This window comes from Monodon monoceros, unplaced genomic scaffold (assembly GCF_005190385.1).
Source record: "Monodon monoceros isolate NGI ecotype Baffin Bay Population unplaced genomic scaffold, NGI_Narwhal_1 Super_Scaffold_9, whole genome shotgun sequence".
NCBI classification, from domain to species: Eukaryota; Metazoa; Chordata; class Mammalia; order Artiodactyla; family Monodontidae; genus Monodon; species Monodon monoceros.
Genome location: NW_021703786.1, coordinates 4,515,303 through 4,523,696, shown reverse-complemented (window position 1 = coordinate 4,523,696; position 8,394 = coordinate 4,515,303). Strand labels below are relative to the sequence as shown.

At 41.3% G+C, this 8,394-nt stretch overlaps 1 pseudogene; it reads left to right on the top strand.

Moving 5' to 3' along the window:
• Nucleotides 1-1,325: 1,325 nt before the first annotated feature.
• LOC114888918 lies at nucleotides 1,326-3,672 on the top strand (annotated as a pseudogene).
• The last annotated feature ends 4,722 nt before the right edge of the window (nucleotides 3,673-8,394 follow it).

Below are 8,394 nucleotides of genomic sequence, written 5' to 3'. Positions count from 1 at the left end.
ACCTGTCTCTCAGTTTTCTCATCTGTAAAATGAGGTGATAAACTTTCACAGAGCTATTGTGAGTATTGGATGACTCCATGCATGCATGGGAATCATTGGAAGAGGACCTGGCACATGGTAGGGCAGCATTGGTATCAATGGTGATGACAATGATAGTCGTGGTCTGCCCCTAAGGGGAGCCTTCATTATTCTAGGATTGAAGTCAACCTAGCTCTATACAATTGCTACTAGTAGGACACCTTTCTTTCTTAGTAATCATGAACTCTCTAGAACAACTGGACCTTTAGAAACCTTTAATGAGCTTGTGTTTCCATTTGGCCTCATATATACAAGTAGACCCAGGCATTTGTAAGTCCAACTCAAAATATCAGTTTTCCCTGAAGTTAGGTATATTCATTTGCTAGGGTTGCCATAGCAATACCATAGACTGGGTGATTTAAACCACAGAATTTTTCTTCTCACAACTGGAGGCCAGAAGTTCAAGACCAAGGGCTTGGCAGGTTTGGTTTCTCCTGAGGCCTCTCTCCTTGGCTTACAGATGGCCGCCTTCTTACTGAGTCCTCACATGGCCTTTCCCCTGTGTGCACATCCCTGGTGTCTCCCCGTGTGTCCAAATTTCCTCTTATAAACACAACAGCCATATTGGATGAGGGCCCACCCTCATGACCTCATTTTAGTTTAATCACCTCTCTAAGGGCCCTTTCTCCAAATACAGTCACATTCTGAAGTACTGCGGGTTGGGGTTTCATCATATGAATTTGGGGAGACACAGTCAATTCAACCCACAACACCCAGCTAGGATTTCTCCTCATTATAATATTTTCTCCAGTCCCCTGTCACGGAGGTCTCTTTTCATGACCATTATCTCATAATAAAGAGTCTGAGACTTTACCAAGAAAGCCAAGAGGTGTACTTGTGGTGACCATCCCCAGATACATAGTCAGTACTTCCTGTGCCATATTCTGGGCAGTGTGCCTGGATCCAGCCATGCACGGAACAACCTGCCTGCCCTGGTGAAGCTTGCATTCTAATAGAGGTGCCATAATCTAACAAAATACATGACAGCACTTGGAGTGAGTCAGATGTGAACAAGTGCCATGGAGAATACGAAAGAAGAATAAGGGAGAAGGGGAGCGCCCTGGGCAGGGGGATGACTGACTACCTTATAAGGAGTGGTCATGGGAAGCCCCTCTCCTAGGGTCACATTTTAGCAGTGACTTGAGGAAGTCAGGGAACAAGCCATGCGGATAACTGGAGGAGGAACATTTCAGGCCGACAGAACATCAAGTGCTAAGATCCTGAGCTGGGAGTGACTAGGAACATCAATGTGGCTGGAGCAGAACAGGTGAGGGAGGAAGTGTTTGGAAATGAGAGGAGAGGTAGGTCAGGTCCCCTGTGTGGTGCCTTGCTGTCATTGTAGGGATGTTGGCTTTTGCTGGAGTGAAATGAGAAGTGACTAGAAGGTTTTTTTAAATTAATTTTTATTGGAGTATAGTTGCTTTACAGTGTTGTGTTAGTTTCTACTGTACAGTAAAATGAATCAGTTATACATATACATATATCCCCTCTTTTTTGGATTTCCTTCCCATTTAGGTCACCACAGTGCATTAAGTAGAGTTCCCTGTGCTATACAGTACGTTCTCATTAGTTATCTATTTTACACGTAGTATCAAGAGTGCATATATCTCTCTAGAAGGTTTTGAGCATGGTCTGATCTGTTTTTAAAGGCTCCACTCAGATTATTGTGTTGAGAATAGACTGGGTGAGGGAGTAGATCAACTAGTTACAATTGTCAGTAACAGTAAAGTAGAAGCAGTGAAGTTAGTAAGAAAGGTTTAGATTCTTGATGTTTCGAATGTAGAACCACCAGGAATTTCTGTTATTCCATCTGGTGCTTATAACTCCCTCTAGATTGCCTTTGGCATCCTGCCAATCAACACTATCAAGGTTTCAGTTGCATTGAGCTTTCTCTGTATCCTGGAGCTAAGTGTACAGCTTAAATCCATGCATAGACTCTCAAGTTCAATCTCCATATCAAAATAAATGAGCACTAACATTACATAAATCCTACATAGGAAACTGGATAAAGTAGGCATCTTTAACCATCTATATTCTGATCACAGGTTATAAAAAGTCCAAAGCCAAAAGGAATGCAGAATGCCTCCAGATGGTATCATATTCGGATAAAGAAATATAAAATGTCATCATGCATGTGAAACACTTCTAACCAGAAAAGGAAAAGACAGCAGAAGAGAGGAAGGCAGACCAGGAAAGTGATAAAATTTGCTAACCCTAAAAGTGGGTGACTGGCATGGTGCAACAGTTCTTGTCAATACTTTTGAAAGCAAGCTACAAAATTGTTCTCCAATTGCTGACGTTAAGAAGTTGTTTCTTGAGTTTTTCGTATTTAAGATGAAGACTTTAGCATAGTTCTACTCATCTTTTCCTTCCCTGATTTCTGTTCATATAGTCTGAGAGTTTAGCTCAACACAATTTTTATTAAGTAAAAATTATCGAGTAAGAGGCAGGCGGAGGGCACGGGAAGTGTGCCTGGTTGCCTTTTGCTGCCCGGAACGCAAACTGCACATTTCAGATCTGCTTGGTAAACCAGGTGCACCACCATACTGGCCACAAGACTTGTGTGTCTCTGGACACTACCTTCCAGAGTTTTCCTCCCAGCTTTCACCAAGGCCTCCCCTGTTGTGAAGAATTCCATCACGAAGAATCGATGGCTCTTCACACCCAGCAGGGAATATGCCACCAAGACAAGACTTGGGATCTGGCATGGGAAAACTGGCCAAGGACTCAAAAGAGGCAGCTTTGGAACCATCATTGGAAAAACTATTTAAACTTGATCAGATGAGACGTCTTATTGCTAGAGGGGCTGCTGTCTGTTTTGGTGCTCTGTGCTAATGTGGCTCGGAAATGTCTAATGAGATTGGCGCTATTGAAAAGGCTGTAATTTGGCCTCAGTATGGGAAGGGTAGAATTCATTCCACCTATATGTAATTAGAAGGAAGTATTGGTTTAACAGCTTTGTCTGCCCTGGCAGTGAGCAGAACTCCTGCTCTCATGAACTTGGTGATGAGAGGCTCTTGGGTGACAACTGGTGCAACCTTTGATTGCACCAGCTGTCATGCAGCCATGATTGGAGCTGGAATGCTGGTACAGTCGGTATCATATGACAGGAGCCCAGGCCCAAAGCATCTTGCTTGGTTATTACCTTCCGGTGTGATGGGTGCAGTGGTGGCTCCTCTGATGATATTAGGGGGGCCTCTTCTCATCAGGGATGCATGGTACACAGCTGGCATTGTGGGAGGCCTCTCCACCATGGCCATGCATGTGCCCAGCGAGAAGTTTCTGAACATGGGAACACCACTGAGCATGGGCCTGGGTCTCGTCTTTTTGTCCTCACTGGGATCTGTGTTTCTTCCACCTACCACTGTGGCTGGTGCCACTCTGTACTCAGTGGCAATTTATGGTGGATTAATTCTTTTCAGCATGTTTCTTCTGTATGACACACAGAAAGTAATCAAGCATGCAGAAGAGTACCAGTGTATGGAGTTAAAATGTGATCCCATCAGTTCAATGCTGGGAGTCTACATGGATACATTATACATATTTATGTGAGTTGCCAGTATTCTAGCAACTGGAGGCAACTGAAAGAAGTGAAGTGACCAGCTTCTGACTTCCTTAATACGTCAGATATCTGGCTTGTTTAATAGGGGCGGATATTTGTTAAATGGTTTGTGCAAGCAGCTTTCATTGAAGTTGAGAAGATAAGAACTTGTCAGCATGTTTCAAGTGCTCCAATAATGTGATGCTTCAGGTCTGCCTTTTCTTCTGGAGAATAAATTCAGTAGTTCTATTCCAAATAGCACACACATTTTCAATTCTCATGTTTGAGTAATTCTAAAATGTTCTAATGAGTGTGAAAACCAAGGTTTGTGTTGCAGGAAGTTAAGTATTTTATCTATTTTTAAATTTATTTGGTTAAGTGAAACTTTGCAAACTTGTGTACCTCCTTTTTTTTTTTTTGAAGGTGGACTATTAACAAGTAATGTCACAAGTGACATAGGGGTTTGGTAAAGGGACCAGAGAGAAGTAAAGGCTCACCTGCAGTCTTCCGTTGAATGCTGAGAACTTAGCACTTATGTAATTGTGGTGAGTCAGTGAGGGGGGTTGGACATTTGGAAACAAGTCATGGTTGTACATCTGCTGAACTTAGCAGAAGCACTGAGCAGAAAACAAAGACATAGGTGATCGTCAAGGCTGTCCTTACAGTACATATGTGATCATGTTTGGCTTCCCATTGTTTGACACTGTTAGAAGAGTCCACAATGCCAATCATATGGAGAATTCCTGTTATATAGTATGTGTGCATGTGAGTCTTACTTTTGAATCGTCTAGAACAAAATATCCTTAAAATACTCAAAGCATGAAAATTGTTGCATTTTTAAGTATACAAACAATATATTCAGAATTGCTGAATATTTTTGTAAATTTATTGAAATGTTTAAAGGAAAACATGCTTGCCTTTCTCATCTCTTCAAGCTTTAAAGCCTGTTTGTGGTTTACACTTGAGATTATGAAAGCAGTTTTTCCCCTCAGATTTGGTTTCTTGCATTCCCTCTCAGAGGAATCACTAAAAGGTGGAAGGCAAAGTGAGGTTTTTTCATGAACTACATCAATCAAAAATATAATGGAGAAAATGCTTCATTAGAGTTTCCCCTAGCAGAATTTTCCTCCTCTCCTCCATAGACCCTTATTTAACTCTCTTGTGACATTTGTAAGTTTTTTGATACAGAAGAGTTATTTTTGGAAGTTCTTATGAATGAAATAAGTGTATGATTATTGAGATAGTTGGTGTTTTGACAAAGATTTATTACAGCAATCCAGAAATAATTATTCTTACCACCTCAAGTCACATAGAATGCTTATTTCTGACATAATAAAGGTCTCAGCCAGACAAAAAATAAAAAAGTAAAAATTATCACTATTACTAACTAGTACTATTTTAATTGAAAAATGACCATTCTGAAGACTCTGGTTCCACACCAGCTCTCTCAGATAAAAGCTGATTTTTTTTTTCCATACTCCATGTGGTAGGTTGAAAAATGACCTTCCAAGAAGAGATCCACATTCCAATTCCTGGAATGTTACCTTATACGGCAGTTTTTGCAGATGCCATTAAATTCAAGATCTTGAGATGGGGAGATTATCCTGGATTATCTGGGTCGGTTCAAAATGCAATCAAATGTACACTTCTAAGAGTGAGGCAAAAAGAGATTTAACACACACACAGAGGAGAAGGCAATGTGAAGATAGAGCAGAGAGAGATTTGAAGATGCTGGCTTTGAAGATTGAAGAGTTGTAAAACACAAGCCAAGGAGTGCCAAGAACCTCCAAAAAAAATGAAAGAGACAAGGAATAATGGATTCACCCTAGAATCTCTAGAGGGAGCACAGCCTTGCCAATACCTTGATTTTGGCTCAGTAATACTGACTTTGGACTTCTGACCTCTAGAACTGTGAGAGAATAAATTTCTGTTGTTTCAAGCCACAGAGTTTGTATTAATTTGTTACAGCAGCTACGAGAAACTAATACACCCATATACTTGAGAGCTGCAGTTTAAGTAGGTGGTTTGTTACCCTGAATGTTACTTCTAAACATATCTTTCCCCTTTATCTATCAGACTTGACCATCAGACACCTCTTCCCTTTACTGTGATCTGGCTATCTCCTGACCACTCCCCGCTCATCAAGGGCTTTAGTGCTCAGCTGGCTTCATTCTCTTCACTCTTACTCTTTCAACCTACTTGGAAATTTCAACAATCCTCTGTTCCTGCAGATTTTTTCTATTCAGTTGAGAGGATGTGCCCTTCACTCCACTCCAGCCATCCACACTTTTATGGTTCTCCCAAAATCTTATCATCACCAATAACCATACACCTTCTGAAATCACAGTTCCAATCATGCCCCTACCATCCACCACCTCCAGCCCTCCCGGCTCATGGACTCAATTCTCTGCCCCAATCGTCTCTTGACCACACAGGGGCCGCCATTGCACTGACCCTACCACTTATCACTACTCCACACTGCCCCCCCCCCCCACCGTATGTCCTCATTTACCTCCAGCTTAGAAGCTTTGATCTAGTTTGAGAATCATTTCCTTCCTAACACCCTTATTGGCCCTACCCTTTGTTTCTTCATCTGATTAAGCCTCCAATCTGCTTAACCAAACTATCTACCTACTCTGAGCTAAACATCTTACTTTAAATTCATGATGACTAGTCTCAACTCAACACTGCCCAGCACTCCTACCCTACTTCCCTAGGATATTTGTTTTCCCTTTCTCCAGCACAAATATTTCAGAACTTCTTGTTTTCAACAGACCACACATTTCCTCACTCAATCTCTGCTGATGACTTTGACTCATTCCTGAGTGAAAAACAAAACAAAACTCAGGAATCAGATGAAACTAACCTCATCTTCCTACCACTAAAGCCACTCAAAACCCACTTTTCCTTCTTTATTGATATGACGGAATAATTGTCCCAGCTCCTAGCTGTGACCCATTCTTCTATGTTTACATGGGATCTCATCCCTGCTCAAGGAATTTGACCCTATAGTTTTCCCTTTTCTCTTGTGTTATCAACTGCCCTTTCACAACTGGACTGTTCCCATTGGCTCACATACATGCTTTAATATCACTCATCTAAAAAAAAATTTTAAAGCAAACACCTGTCTTTCACTCCCACACTGGCCTCCAGCTACTTCATTTCTCTGCAGTCTTTCACACCCAAACCCCTCAAAATTATCTATACTCAGTCTGTATTTTCTTACCTTCTTTTCTCAACCTACTTTTTTGGGTTTCATCCCTCACCCCACCCACCTTCATGAAAAACTCCTTCATTTTTTATAAGGGTCTCAAAACCAGTGGTCAATTCCCTATTCTCATGTTACCCAATCACTTAGCAGCTTTTAACCCAATTAGCTACTTCCTTTTTTACACCTACTTTTCCCTGGGTTTCCCTGATACCATGCTCCCCTGGCTTACCTTTTACCTCACTGGCCACTCCTCTGTTTCATTTGTTGGCTCCTTCTTGTCTGCTGAGTCTCTAAATGTTGGAATACTCTGGACCCCATCCTTAGCCTTTCGTCTCTTCCCTATCGGCACTTTCTCCCAATCTCATCTTGTCCAGTTCTGTCATTATGAATGCTACCTTTATATTGCTAACTCCAAAATCTGTACCTGCAACACTGATCTTCCCACTAAGATAAAGACCCAGATATCCAGCTACCTCCTCAGCATATCAAATTTACCTAATCCTAAGGAGAGCTCTTTATCCACCCCCCAAATCAGCCATGTGCATGTCACTAAGTGATAACCCCATATATGGTACCCCCCTATACCCAGTTGCTCAGGCCAAAATCCTCTTTCTCTCATGACTTACATCCAATCCTCAGCAAGTGCAACATATATTTCTCAAATCCAAGCCACTTCTTAGCATCTTCATCAACACTCCAGTCCATGCCATCATCACATCTCACCTACACCATTGCAGCAGTCTCCCTTACCCATCTCTTTTCTCCAACTCTTGTCTCTCTGTAACTCATTCTCTGAAGATCAGACATAGAGTTTCTCCAAGATTAAGTGTGATCACTGTCACTCTATTTAAATATCTCTGATAGTTTCCTGTGGCAATTAGAATAAAATCCAAATTCTCTAGTATAGCTTACCAAGCCCTCTGTGATCTGACCCTGCATTAATCTACTACAGCTTTGCTACAGAGGTGGAATTTTCTGCTGCCCATTGCACCTTTTCTCAGGGTTCCTCCTATTTTTTTGCTCTCTTTATTTTTATTTTTTATTATTTTCTTTTTTCCAGCTTTACTGAGATACAATTGACCTATAACATATGTCAGACCATCACATTGTACACCTTTAACTTGTGAGGAATAGCTGCCCATGATGTAAGGCACCACCATCTCCACCATCCCCTCCTTCTATACTCACTTCCCTTGGATTGAAGATGTTGAGGATAGGAGGACAACAATAAGTTTCTATGTGTCCTGGGTCTGTGATACAGGGGCAGATGGTGGGTTTGGTTGGACAAATGTCCAACTATCCTTAAACATTCTGTATTTAATTAATGCAAGGCCTGATTATGCCCTGCAGTGAAAACTGTTTAAATACTGCTAAATCTAGCTCCATCTACCTGATGTCATGAGTCTCTCAAATTCTTGTATTGGGTTGTCTTTCAGTCTTATTTTAATGCATGTATAATTTACAGGCGTGACTCAAGCATACGAAACCTATTTTCCTTCATTTCTCTGTTAGAAAGATAAATTAATTCAGAAGCTTCCACATCTGCCAATGATAAAAATCCAAT